Source organism: Rhagoletis zephyria, unplaced genomic scaffold (genome assembly GCF_001687245.7).
Source record: "Rhagoletis zephyria isolate East Lansing unplaced genomic scaffold, Rhagoletis_zephyria_1.1 Rzeph_scaffold_00035, whole genome shotgun sequence".
NCBI lineage: Eukaryota > Metazoa > Arthropoda > Insecta > Diptera > Tephritidae > Rhagoletis > Rhagoletis zephyria.
The window spans coordinates 347,825-361,335 of record NW_016157119.1 but is presented as its reverse complement, the minus strand read 5'-3'; positions in this window follow the sequence as shown (position 1 = coordinate 361,335).

Below are 13,511 nucleotides of genomic sequence, written 5' to 3'. Positions count from 1 at the left end.
TGGCCCCGAATGGAAATTGTTCCTTAACAAAAGTTGAATGGTTTTTGGCGAGCTTTAATTTACTCATATTAGGGTGGCACTTTATGCTAATTTTTTGATTTTTATTTTTTCGCTCAAAAATAATTATTATTATTGAGCTTTATTTTTTCACTTAAGAATAATGATTATTCAACAAACTCAAAAGCTATACCGCCATGATTTCCGACGTTACCTTTTCAGAGGTAGCGATATAATAAAAGGAATAAGTCCCAAAATTATCAGGTCAAAATTTCAGTTGGCTGCGCCTTTTACATTTTGTAGGAAATAATTTTTTAGTGGAAAATTGAAACACGACAATAATTATTATATCTGAGCGAAAATATAAAAATCAACTGATAATTATTTTCGTTGAGCGAAAAAATAAAACTCAATAATAACTATTGACTGCCGTCCCTGGTCAAAACGCGGCCCCTACATTTGGCCACAATTTTTTATTTATTCCCAAATTGCCTTGCAAAATTACTCTGAACTGAGGGGTGAATGGAGAACTTTTTTTTTGCTGGTAGGGGGGTATGGTCTAATGTACATTATGTATGCATATAAACATTTACGATTACATGTATATATTATGCAAATGTAATTCTTCGCTTCTTTTCCTTGCCAGCTGTTATGCTGTGCATTTTGGCCGACAAAGTTTTCTGCACGTGCACATTTTATTGTAAATATGTAAATTAGTAAATAGTAAATGCGGTAGTCAGCTGACTGTTGCTCTAAGGTATTCCTTATGAAGGAAAACTAAACACTGAAGTTTACTGAGTCGCTTTCAGTAATCCTTGGAACTTATTCCAACTACTTATTATAGAAAATAAACAAAATTGTATCCAACATTTACATATGTAAACATACTTATGTATGTATGTAGACGCACGAACGATATTTATTATAACTATATGTATGCATGTATATACTAGAGTGGTCCTTAAATGTAGGAAGCAAATTTTTACATCAGATTTCCTAAGCCTCAACTCCTACGTCGATGCTACTGTAGTCGAAGATATCACGTATAAATTTTGATCCGGATTGGAGACGGTTAAGGCAGGTCGCAAAGGGGCAAAGTTCAGATTATCCTATGAAGACGCCATAACCGTCTCCAATCGGGACCGAAATTTGTATGAGATATCAGTGACCGTGGTAGTAGCGTTTGAAGGGGTGAGACTGAAAAAAATCGGTCATTTGATTTTAAGGACCACCCTAGTATATGCATATGTATGTACATAGTATTCGCAGTCACTTTGGCAAAGCCAGCGTAATTTCCAACCAGTTGATTTGCAATTTAGCATTTTCCTGACGTCTTTCCTTTTTGGTGTTTTTTTTTTGCGCTTTACCAAATTGGCATGCCATTGGCAATTTGTTTTAACCTCCCCCATGTCATTATTGGATCATTTATGCTGCTTTTACAAAAGCATTTCGCAATCATTAACTTACTTGTATGCTTTATTAATGGTTCATAGTTACATATGTATGCATGTATATGTAGGGTGAAAAAATGTCACGCAATGAAAGGCTGTACATCGTTCTTAACAGGATGGAGGCGTAGTCGATGACTGCTTACCATGAATTTACACCATAACTTGAGCATATTATGTCATTAAATACACTGGTCTACAAATTTCAACTTTTTTTCTGCGAATAAGACGGGACCTGGTGTTTCTGAACGGATTTTTCGTGCTAAACACGAATCCGGGGTCAAAAATGTCCCATCACGTCACGTTTTCGAGAAAAAAGGGGTTGAAACCCCTAAAAACAGCGTTTTTGGCCATTTTCGAAAAATTATAGAGCTGAACCCTGACGTGGTACAAATTTTGCATATATCAGAAATTAAAGGCTAAACCGTGCCCTTTCGAATGAGCCCTATGCCGAATTGATCGCGTGCACCCTTAAAGCAGGGGGTGTATTTGTGTTTAGGGGTGCAGGAAAAATTGATCACAGAAAGAATTTAATCTTAAACGATCATAGAAAATTAATAATGCCAAGGTTTTAACTATATTAAAAGTCGCTGATTACGAATCTGCAGTTAGATTTTAAAAATTTAAGATGACGGGTCGAATATGGTGGATATAAAAATTGGACTCCTAGACACAAATACACCCCCTGATCTAAGGGTGCATGCGATTAATTCGGCATAGGGCTCATTCGAAAGGGCACGATTTAGCCTTTAATTTCTGACATATACAAAGTTTGTAGCACGTCAGGGTTCAGCTCTACAATTTTTCAAAAATGGCCAAAAACGCTGTTTTTAGGGGTTTCAACCCCTTTTTTCTCGAAAACGTGACGTGATGGGAAGTTTTGGACCCCAGATTCGTGTTCAGCACGAAAAATCCGTTCGGAAACACCAGGTCCCGTCTTATTCGCAAAACCCTTGTAGACCAGTGATATCAGCGACGCGAAGAAGTTGGGAATCGTTGCATAAAATACATCCCTGCAGGCAAAAGTACCGGGACTAATCACCTACAGCTCACAATGAGAACGATCGGCAACTTTATTAACAGGTTGCCAATGTACATACATAGGTGATCTATCGCTACCATATAGAGAATTTTGGAGCAGAACTGCGATAGCCTGGGCGGCTTAAATTCAAGTTATGCGCGTGATTGTTAAAACGTCAGTTTTTTTTATCTCGCTGGCATCCTATTTTTGCTATTCAGTCGGGGTTTTTCGGCTGATTGTTGAATGTAAATAAAAAAACCATTTACCACCCCGTGGATCTAGGAGAGTCAACATTTTCCTTTTTCAACTGATACTATGGCCTGTAGGGTTTTTACTTTTTGTCGGAAGTAAACACACAAAAGAACGCGTGCAGAAGAGAACACTAAGGCTACATGCCTACATGCATGTACTGTTTTCATGTTGCTTTTAATCTGCTTTAAATCTACTTACTTGATTTGCGAATAAATCGAATTGGGTGTCAAAGAGCTTAGTTGTTCGTCTCCCAACACATCGGTGTCAAAAACTGCATACCTAATCCTTGCAAACGCGGCACAGAGACACAAAAAGTATTCTGCCGTCTCATCCTCTTCAAGGTAGGAAGGGCAAATGGGATTGTCAGCTATGCCAACACAAGTCGCACAAGTTGTCTGCAGTCCAATCGGTACAATGAAAGCAAATACCTACCGAGACCCTCCGAGATCGAGGGCAACAAAAAAGTTTCGTCCACCTCCATCCTCTCGAAACCGCCCAGTCAATGGACCCAGCTTTGATGACCGAAGATGGGAGCGATATAACTGGTTGCGGACCGAGGAAGACATGGCCTCAGCCCTCTCTGGCCAAATTGCCGGATGCTCTATTGTCAGGTACTACCGAGTAACTTGGCACCTAGAGTAAGACAAGTGCGTGGTCTTTTCCAAAGAAATACTACAGTTGAAACTTGCATTGCCGAACCAGTCGAAAAGTAGTTAGAGGGTTGGAAAATGTATTCAGTACAGCTTGGCTATCACTACAGATACTCCGTGGCCTTGAGGATTGCAAATTCGTCGGCTTGGAATACAGCAATCAACGCTTACATTACTAGTACTCTTGGTTTTGGCCGATGATGCCGTGGCGTTAGAGGTTAGTCTTGCTGGAACCGCCTTCATCTGCCGCTGTCTTTGAGAAATCTATGCTAAATCGGAGTTGGGAATTGCCACACCAGCGACCGCCACGCTATGACCCCCGATGCGAACGGCACTACTCTTGCGAGCACCACGATTCTTCGCGGAGGGGGCATTGGGGCAGGCCAAAGTTTTCCTTTCCTTACAACGTTCTGCAGGTGATTTGGTTGCCCCTGCATCCACCAAAGCGATACAGGTTTCCGAAGGTCTATCCCCCGCCGGCCTGGGCCTCTTTGCTAGATGCACTAAGAGGAGGGTTTTGTTGATACACATAGTGATTTCTCTTGCCAGAGCTTCGCCTTCAGATACCGCCGTTTTCTCCTCCTCTTATGGGCCAATGGAAGCGAGCCCTCGCCGTCACCGGTGGGTCGTTGTTAGCGAGCTGCTTTCCGACACCTCAACCTTTGCAAGGGATTTTAGTCGCTTTTTACGACAAGCATGCCTTACTACGGCTATATTCTCATCTCTAGAAAATAAAAATACATACACAAGTCTGAAGTTGCTCATTCGCCCCGCAGGCTTGCTGTCTTCACAACAGTTACTCATACGCCCTGCTATTTAAAAACTTTTTGTTTTATTCGTATAGGCAGGTACACAGATAACTATAATATGAATTAAGTAATTAGTTTATACAGACATACCGGTCTATGTGCGCCTCAATGCCGGCCAGATTAACCCAACCTATCCTAATGGTTATGACAAGATATTTGTAGAAGCTTTGTAAGCTTTCAAAAGCTTTTTTTTACCTGCGTTCCACTTTACAAAACCATGTACATTTGTAGTTTCTCTAACGTGATAATAACTTTTGTTTCTAACAGCTATGCTTATCTATTATTATTTTGAAATGTGTTTTGGTTGAATAAAAGCTAGTTGAGCTTTAGAGCGGTGATTTCTTGAAAAGTTCCTCAATTAAATGATCTCATGCTATAGCTAAACCAATGACTGTACTGGCTCAAAGAATTTTTTTATAAATCCGAAAGTTTTTTTATCCGGGCATTAGAGGGTTAAATCCTTTGAGTTTTACCATATCAAATTAAATGTCGACAGTTAGTTTATGTATTGAAGTTAAATCTTCCGCATGGAAAAATACATATAATAGTCTTAAAGCTTTCTAAAACGTATTCTGCTAGATTCCAATTCCGTCAGTATCTATAGTTATATTTAAGACCGAAAATAGCAGCCTCCGCCTACTGAGCTTACTGAACCACAGTTCAAATTCCGCTGAACACAAGAAAAAGTCGGATAAGAAGCCGTTAAGATCTAAATAAATTGCAGCTTTGACTTATTTTATGTACTTACAACAACACAAAACTTTGTTAGTGGAAAGAAATTACCTGTGAACTACATATAATAATGAATAAATAATTGCGCATGTTTGCTTCCACTATAAAAAAAAATGTGAGTACTGTTATTATCAAGATCGTTAACTTTTCGAAATGAAGTGACGTTTCATACGCGCATACCTACATATTCAACACAATGATTTATTTGCAAATATCTCTGACTTTCGTCTACTACTTAATTCACAGCGAATTTGAATTTCAAAATAATTTTAACATATGGGGTATTCCATGAGTAAGTGAAACTTTGTGTCCAATTGTAGAGTAGCTTATTGAACATGGAATGCTTGATGAATCAATGCTCAATACCTGAAATTAACGTTTTTTCGAAAAAAAATTTAGTTATATTATTTTATTACACTGTAAATACACTCAAAACTTCAACATTAGAAAAGTAGTTGAATACGACAACATATTTTAAGGAATAGCTAAATTTGAGCATGATTTGTCCATGAAATCAGTTTCCAAAAATAACTCAACTCGAGCCACTCTTAAGCCGGTTACTCAATGTCTGGTCAACACTAACAGCAGGTTAGACATCTCTATCGACGTGATAACAGTAGTCGATATACATGTTTAGCCTGTAGTTAGTATTAGTCAGACATACATAGCTATTCTAAACAAACTTGAAAATCATTAAGGCACATTCGAAATTTCGTTGCAATCAAATGCACCGTGCAGAAGTGCATTAGGAAAATGCATATAAAATTTCATGCGTTTGCAAATAATCCTTTCTTCCATGCATTTTAATACATCAATCTGGCGACTTCTAGCTTTCGTTTGGTATAACTATTGCCCCTAAAATAGATCCTGGGGTCAGCAGTATATCGTGCGTCTTACAATGACTCCACTGTCATAAAAGTAGGTCAATTGATCTTGTATTTGACCTCTAACATTTATCATACCTAATCTCTTTGATATGGATCTCACTAGAAGCTTCCTTTCATGAAGAAAATCGTACGTGTCCCACCCGTGACAAAAGTTGTCCCACCCGTGACAGGAGAATTTTGAATTTTTTAATAATAAACAAATAATTCTTATTATGGTTTGTGCTTTGTTGGGATTGCTGGTTCTTTTCTGTATAGTAAAACATCTAATCCAGATAGAAATGTTAAGTAAATTCACAGACTTTCCTTAAAATATATGTTCTCCAAAAAGCAGTGTCTTTTCTTTGTCCTACCCGTGACGGAAGAAACAGCTCAGAATTTTCCAATATAAAATCAAGTTGGAATATTTTTCGTATTTGGTAATAACTCGTATATTAGTGAACTAGGTGTAGCTTTATCAAAATGTAGAATTGCTTAGTACTTTATACTTAAATTAAAAAAGAAAAACTATTTTTGCTGTACAAATGTCCCACCCGTGACGATGGAATACCCCATATGTATATTCAAATTTTATTATTCAAAGCATTCATGGCCAAGGTTACAAAACGGTGAAGGCCAATGAATTAATTTAATTTGGCTACAGCGATTTAAGGAAGACGGCACGAAATATTAAAAGCCAAACAGATTTTGACGATGCATATCTCTATCACATGCTTTTTAAATTGAGAACACAAAGATAATGTCAGATCAATTAATTAAACAGTTTATACCGATACCTTGAAAAGCCGTGGGAGAAGAGATAGCTTTTCGAGAGGTAGACAAGAAGTTCGCCCACCCAACTCGATGGCGATTATAGCAATAAAACGGCTTCAAAACAACAAAGCTCATTTGACCGATGCAATACGAGATATTCAACGCCAGTAAGTTCTTATTTACATGCCCGAACATTGGTATCTCAGTGGACTTTGCACTTTGACTGAGTAATTTTTTGGCTTTAGCTGACGACTTTGTTGGCTCAGATGCATCGAGAATGGACGCAGGTCACACCACCTTTTCGTAGATTTTCAAGCTCCTTTAGATAGCACGAAGACAAGCTACCTCTGAGATCCTCGCAAAACTAATAAGACTAAGAAACGTTTAGCATAGCCCTCAGCTTCATCCAAGTCTCTCGAGACCAAACGAAGTTTTAAAAAGGCGATATTGGAAAGCGTAGATCGCGCGTTAAACCAAAACTGTGGCGACTTATTGACATCATTGGACTCAACACCGTTGGTGCAGAATTTCAGCAGCATATGTAGAGAAGGAGGTATCTGACGAGAAACGAGCACAAAACAAAGTACCTCCAAGCAGCACGTCAATGTTGACAGTTATGACTTTTAAGTAGTGAAGGACTTTGTCTATCTAAGATCCATCATTAACATCACAAATAATGTCAGCTTGGATATCAAGCAAATAATAACTGTCGCCAACAGGCGCTACTGGCTATTGGAACGCAGAGCTCTCTCTTGATGAATAAAACTCAAACATAAAACATCTTTTCTCATGCTCGACTTTTTATACGGTACAGAATGGTCAAAGATGTCGAACGAAATTTAAACGCCTTTGGGGCCTTTGTGAAAGGTCTTCTTCGAATGATTTTTGGCCCTTTCTGTGAATATTTTAAAACCAAACCTTAACACAAAGATGACCCTGAACGGAAACTGACTGAACTTCGCAAATGAGACGAAGTTTTCTGTTCTCTGATCAGACAAATAAAAGGCCGTAGGAAGAAGAAAAAGCTGGAAGCGACCAAAACTAACCTGTTTGTGGTGAAACTTTTTTAATGGAGTTCGGAGATGTTTGCGTTATATATTTAATGTTACGGTGAAGGTGGGCAGGCAACGAACGGCCGCGTTGAACGCCACTGGGGGAGGGAAAGATAAAAGCATAGCCAAGGATATAGACAAAGACAAAGATAAATAAGGATAAAGATAAACACAAAGAAATAATTAAGAAAAATGTAGAAACTATAAAAGTAAAAATTAAAGTTAAGGTTAAGGTTAAGGTTAAGGTTAAGGTTAAGGTTAAGGTTAAGGTCAGGGATAAGGTTAAGGTTAAGGTTAAAGTTAAGGTTAAGTTAAGGTTAAGGTTAAGGTTAAGGTTAAGGTTAAGGTTAAGGTTAAGGTTAAGGTTAAGATTGAGGTTAAAGTTAAGGTTATTGCTATATTTAAAGTTAAAGTCACGGTTAAGGTTAAAGTAAATGTTTTCTAAGGTTAAAGGTAAGGTTACGATTAAGGTTAAGATTAATAAAATTATTAATCAGAATCTAGATTAAACAATATCTTATTAATCGGAATATTATTCATTTTGATAAATCAAAAATAATTATTTTTAGATTAATTAACTAATCGGCTTTCGATTAATAGGCTTGTTCGATTAATTGATTAATCGCACATCTCTAATATAAAGCATACTCGGGAAAATACTGAAAAACTTTTGTAGAAAAAATTGGATTGCAAACAAAACTAAATGTTAAAAGGTTATAATAAGAAATCGAAAGTTAGCGTAGCATCTTTCCCAACACTGGTGTTTTTACCACATTTCACTAAAAATAAGATATTCTTGGAAATTCCTAATTGAATCTACATATAATTAACGCTTGTATGCTTCACTACCAAATTTGTACAACATCACCAGTTAACCGCCGTTAAATCCAAAGAAGTAAACGCAAACCAATTAACGAAGAAGATATTTGTATGGGCAGCTGCGTACTGTTGCTATTTCAAGGTCTTCCCTGAGGTGAATATCCTCATTTGAATAATTACGATCGATTTTGATTGCATCAGTAATATTTATTGTTTCTTTAAGTTAACATCTTCTATACCACATATCATTTGATTTTGATATAATTTTTGAGAACCGGAAATTGCCAGGTATTTGTGCAAAAGAGAACAAAAAATAAAATGAAAATTTCCGTCGTAAACTGTATTCGAGCATTCGCATTAAAATTCGATTAGAAACATGAAATGAAAGTAAAATACTCTTGCAAAATTGATTTTAAAATGCCTCTCGTATCAATGCAGGAAATAAATTAGTTTGAGTGCCATCAGAAATACATACAGTGACGAACGAAAGTTTTCTATTCTAATTTATTTTCGATATTTTTTTATAACATATTTTAGTGTTTGGCCGATCTTCTCCTCCGATTTGGTGGCGTGCGCGATGTTGTCACACAAAGGGGAGCGACCTATAGTTGTACGCCGACTCCGGGCGGCGACTGTATTTTTATGCCAAGGGGCGACCGGTGTTAAGTAAAAACCTTTTTTCTACATTTATTTGCGATGTTGCTTTGACAAGGGCTTGAACCCAAGCCCTGGGGAGTGGAAGCGCACACTGCTTATCACAACGCCACAGCGGCCGCTTGAACTTACTGCATACTTAGAATTTTTCTAAAAAATTTAACTATACTTTTATTAAAAATTATCGAAAACAAATTAGATTAAAAAACCTTGCATATATTGAGAAAAATTCGCTGTGCCAATACTTTTGTTCTTCACGGTATGTATTTATGTATCTGCAAGCCTTAAATAAATAAATGTCTAATGTAACTGTTGATATCGTTTTTTTGAAGTGTTTTTTTTTTTTTGAATTGGCTCTTATCTTACTTCTGTTTATCTGTCATCATTCATAATTGATCTTCAGCAACTCCAGCCTAGCAGCTGATTTTTACAGTTGTTGGTGTTTCGTACACAAATAGTACATTTTTCATATTTTTTTTTTTTGCTTACAGTTGCCACTAATTGCTTCCGTTGTTTTGTGTACTCGTATGAAAATTAAAAATACCTACAAACACTCAAATTTGATACAAGTGCTGATCAAGTTTTTCAAGTGGCATTGCTTGGAATGGATGCTTTTTGTCTTTTGAGTTCCAAAAACATGGCCCATTGTATCAAATGTTGGTAGTTTGAATCTACATTAAGAATTAAAGAACGAATATTTTTTTTTAGTGCTGTCAGCTATTTGAACCTCTAACCAGCTGACTACAGCAGCCACCATTGAATGAAAATAAAAAAAGTTCTAAATTGACTGCAGGAAACTTTGACAAGAGAAATTAGCAACAAGCGACTTAAAAAAATATACAGCATGAAAAACATTTTTTTTTAACCTGGTTAAAATCTTATCGAAATATGACGTAAATAGCAACTATTATTCGGTAGAGTGATTTCCAATTAATTTTTTGCTACTTGCAAGGTGTCCAGCTGTAAAAGAACTCAAGCAGAACATAAGAGATTGTTCTGCTTAAAACCAATATCTGCGTATATAAATATAAATATTTACTACTATGAAAAAAAAAAAATTTATTGCTAAAACCAACAAATAATTACTTTCGGTGCACTCAATTGCCGGCACGAGTGTCAATGACTGGGACAATTTGTTGTTGTTGTTGTTCATTGCTTTGTTTATATTATAAAATGGTTCCTTTTTGAACTTAAATTTGTTTTTCTTTTGTCGTTTTTTTTTAATTCTCTGCCTCCGGCCATTGTTGTGCTATCAATGGGCACATCGAATTTTGGTGGTACTGTTTTGTTTTGGTGTGGGGTTTTGGTTGCCGGATATACGAGTAAGCGTGTATTACGTGCGAGAAAATACGTCAGCAAGATAAGAAGTTAATATTATTTATTATGCACACTCATGTACAAAAAAAAACAAAAAAATAGGTGTGCGACATTTTGATTCGTTTGGCCATATTTCTTTTGTTTATTTAACGCTTATCAATTTTTAATAAAAGCCCAGCTCATTATACTATAACAAGCACCATATAAATGCACATTTCATAATGTGTATGAAAATTAGAAAATTTCAAAAAATTATCACCAAAATTTAAAAGTTTTAAATCAAAATTTGAATAATCATTTTTTGGTTTACATTTTAATAGCCCATTTCATTTTAAATTTAGTATAACTAATAAATTAATAACTTTTTTTTGTATGTATTTATGGCAAGATTTGTCTACCCTTACCAATTCACTTGCTTCGAAGTTCTCCGGTATGTCCCGACACACTAGTAGTAAATGTGAAATGTATCTACATTCGATTGGGGATGCGTAATCTACTTTGACTAACAAATCACTGACTACAACATCGAAGTCCCTCACAAATTTTAAACAAAGTCAAGTTTAGCTTTGCCAAATGTCCCGTATTTGCTGGGATGTCCCGTATTTTGCATTACGTAAATTTGAAATGTTCCGATGGGACAAAATTTTTCCCGAATTTTCGACAGTTTCATTATTAATTTCAACCTGTAAATTTCCACTTAACATGGTTATGCTTTAACGCGGCTATTGTGGGTAGGTCATTAGCAAGCATTATTGCATGCAGCTCTGTGAGAGAAATATAGCTAAAAATGACTGTTGATTTTTTAGATTTTTTTTTGTTGATTGTGTTGCGAATTTTCTTCCATATAATGCATGAACAAAACTGACTTTTATATGAAAGAAAATGCGCAACACCCTCCACAAACAAAAAATCTAAAAAATCAATGGTAATAAAATGAGCTACATACTCGAAATCGAAATTTTTATGAAATTTTTTTTTTAACTTTTGGCGTATTCGTTTCTAGAAAAAATGCTGCCTTCTTCTTAGTATTTGTACGTAGAGCGCAAACAGAAGGTAAAATTTTTCGGTAGAAACGAAAACGCCATTTAATTAATTTTTGTGAACTTTGTGCAAGCTTTGAAACTTTTATTTACGTGATATCTGATGCAGATCGACCTATATTTTAAATTAAAATTATTAACACTAAATAAATAAAGAAAAGTTCCAACAGCATCATTTTGAAATTTTCTGCTATTATTTTGACCGCAATTGTATCTCTACGTACATACATTTTTTGTTAAAATTAAAAAGTGTTGTCATGAAATAAACGAAATTTATCATAAATTTATGACTAATGTGAACAGTACTTCGTTGAAATGGATCACCTTGTTAATATATGGTTCGAAGTTAAAGAAAATCAATTATTTCTCATTTTTCCCGTTACATTTTTGTTAATCCCGTATTTTTGAGACAAATTATGCATTAGCCCCGTATGACTAAAAAAAACATCTGGCAACACTAATCAAGATAGCAATCTCAGACTGATCCGAAATGGACCTAGGACGGGATATCCAGATTCATGCAATATTTTCCAAGCTGAAATATATATAAAGCCAGTAAGGACCTTGCTCTCTGAAAGCTACCCTTGGAATAGACATCGCCACTACATTTTGGTTCCGGCACATGGCAGTATTACAGGAAATCAGGCAGCAAATAAGTGCGAGAGAAAAGAGTATCATAAAATATTTGTGGCACCGAATCCAAGCATTAAAACTCCTCCGACATTACTGATCTAACAAATCTCGCTGAGCGAAGAAAATTGGATTTACTCTTCTATCGGAAAATTCAACTTCTTGTGTTAATATTAATAAAACACTGGTCTAATAGACACATGATTTTGTAGAATGGCAAATCTTCACATGAATTTCTGTTACACCACAACTTGGAGGAGAAGCTCGGCCAAGCATCAATAAATGTGTAAGCGCCAAATATTTGTTTATTTATACAAGTTTGAAAGAGATAGTAGGAATTACATAAGTGTCAATTTCAACATAATAAGCTCAAAATTATTAAACATTCCGTTCACTTTATTCTGCAGCGAGAGGCATTGAGAGGCGAACAGGTTTCTGCAATTTTTTGTCATTTCGAATTTTAAATTTTAATGTTGGTGGTCTGGTTAATCAAGTAAAAAAACAACAAGACTTTATAGAACTTGCGTAGCTTTGTATAAAAATATAAGACCAAACTAATTTCTATAAAGAACTGGTAAAATCACACACACCCATATGTAAGTGTGTAACACACACCAATAAAAAAAACTGACCGTAAAATTGTATGATTAAAATGATATTCTATATAATATTGGCGAAAGTACCCAGTCGGCAAAATGAGAAGCGCTTCTAAATAAACCCTTACAGGAAGGCGTTTTTCAATAAGCAACCCTCTATGGTAGCTGTATGGGAGATCTTACAATAGCTCTGCCATTCAAAGGCAGAAGAAAAGGTGTAGTGACGTGTCGGGGCATGTCTGGTGCAAAGCTAGATTTAAAATGTGTCATTATAGTGTCGAAGACACAGCCGCTAAATTTAAACGTAGAATACGTGGTATTATTGAAAGCACATACAAGTCAAAAACGAAAGCACACACGACAAAAAAAATATCGATAACAAAAGCGATAGTAATATCGATAGCAAAATCGATAAAAAAATCGATAAAAGTGTGGATAACAAAATCGATAATAATATCAGTAACAAAATCAATAAGAAATTTCGATAACAAAATCGATTACATCTAAAAAAATCGATTATAAAATCGATAACAAAATCGATTTAAATATCGATAACAAAATCGATAAAAAATATCGTTTATTATATCGATAAGTTCCGAAAATATATCTTTGCTTTTACTTTTATGTTTATCACATTCTTCATCTACATATTCCCCTTCACCTTTGCCTTTCATAAATATTGCGCCATTTGTTACTCAAAAGCCGAAATACCTACACACATATGTATATTTTGTGTCTCCTTCCCTAACTTCCAACGCATGCACGTGTTTGCTAAACGATGACGAAGTGATTTTGTATGGAAAATTATTTATGCCCATATATTTGAATCAAATCAACATACTTAGAGGATATCAACC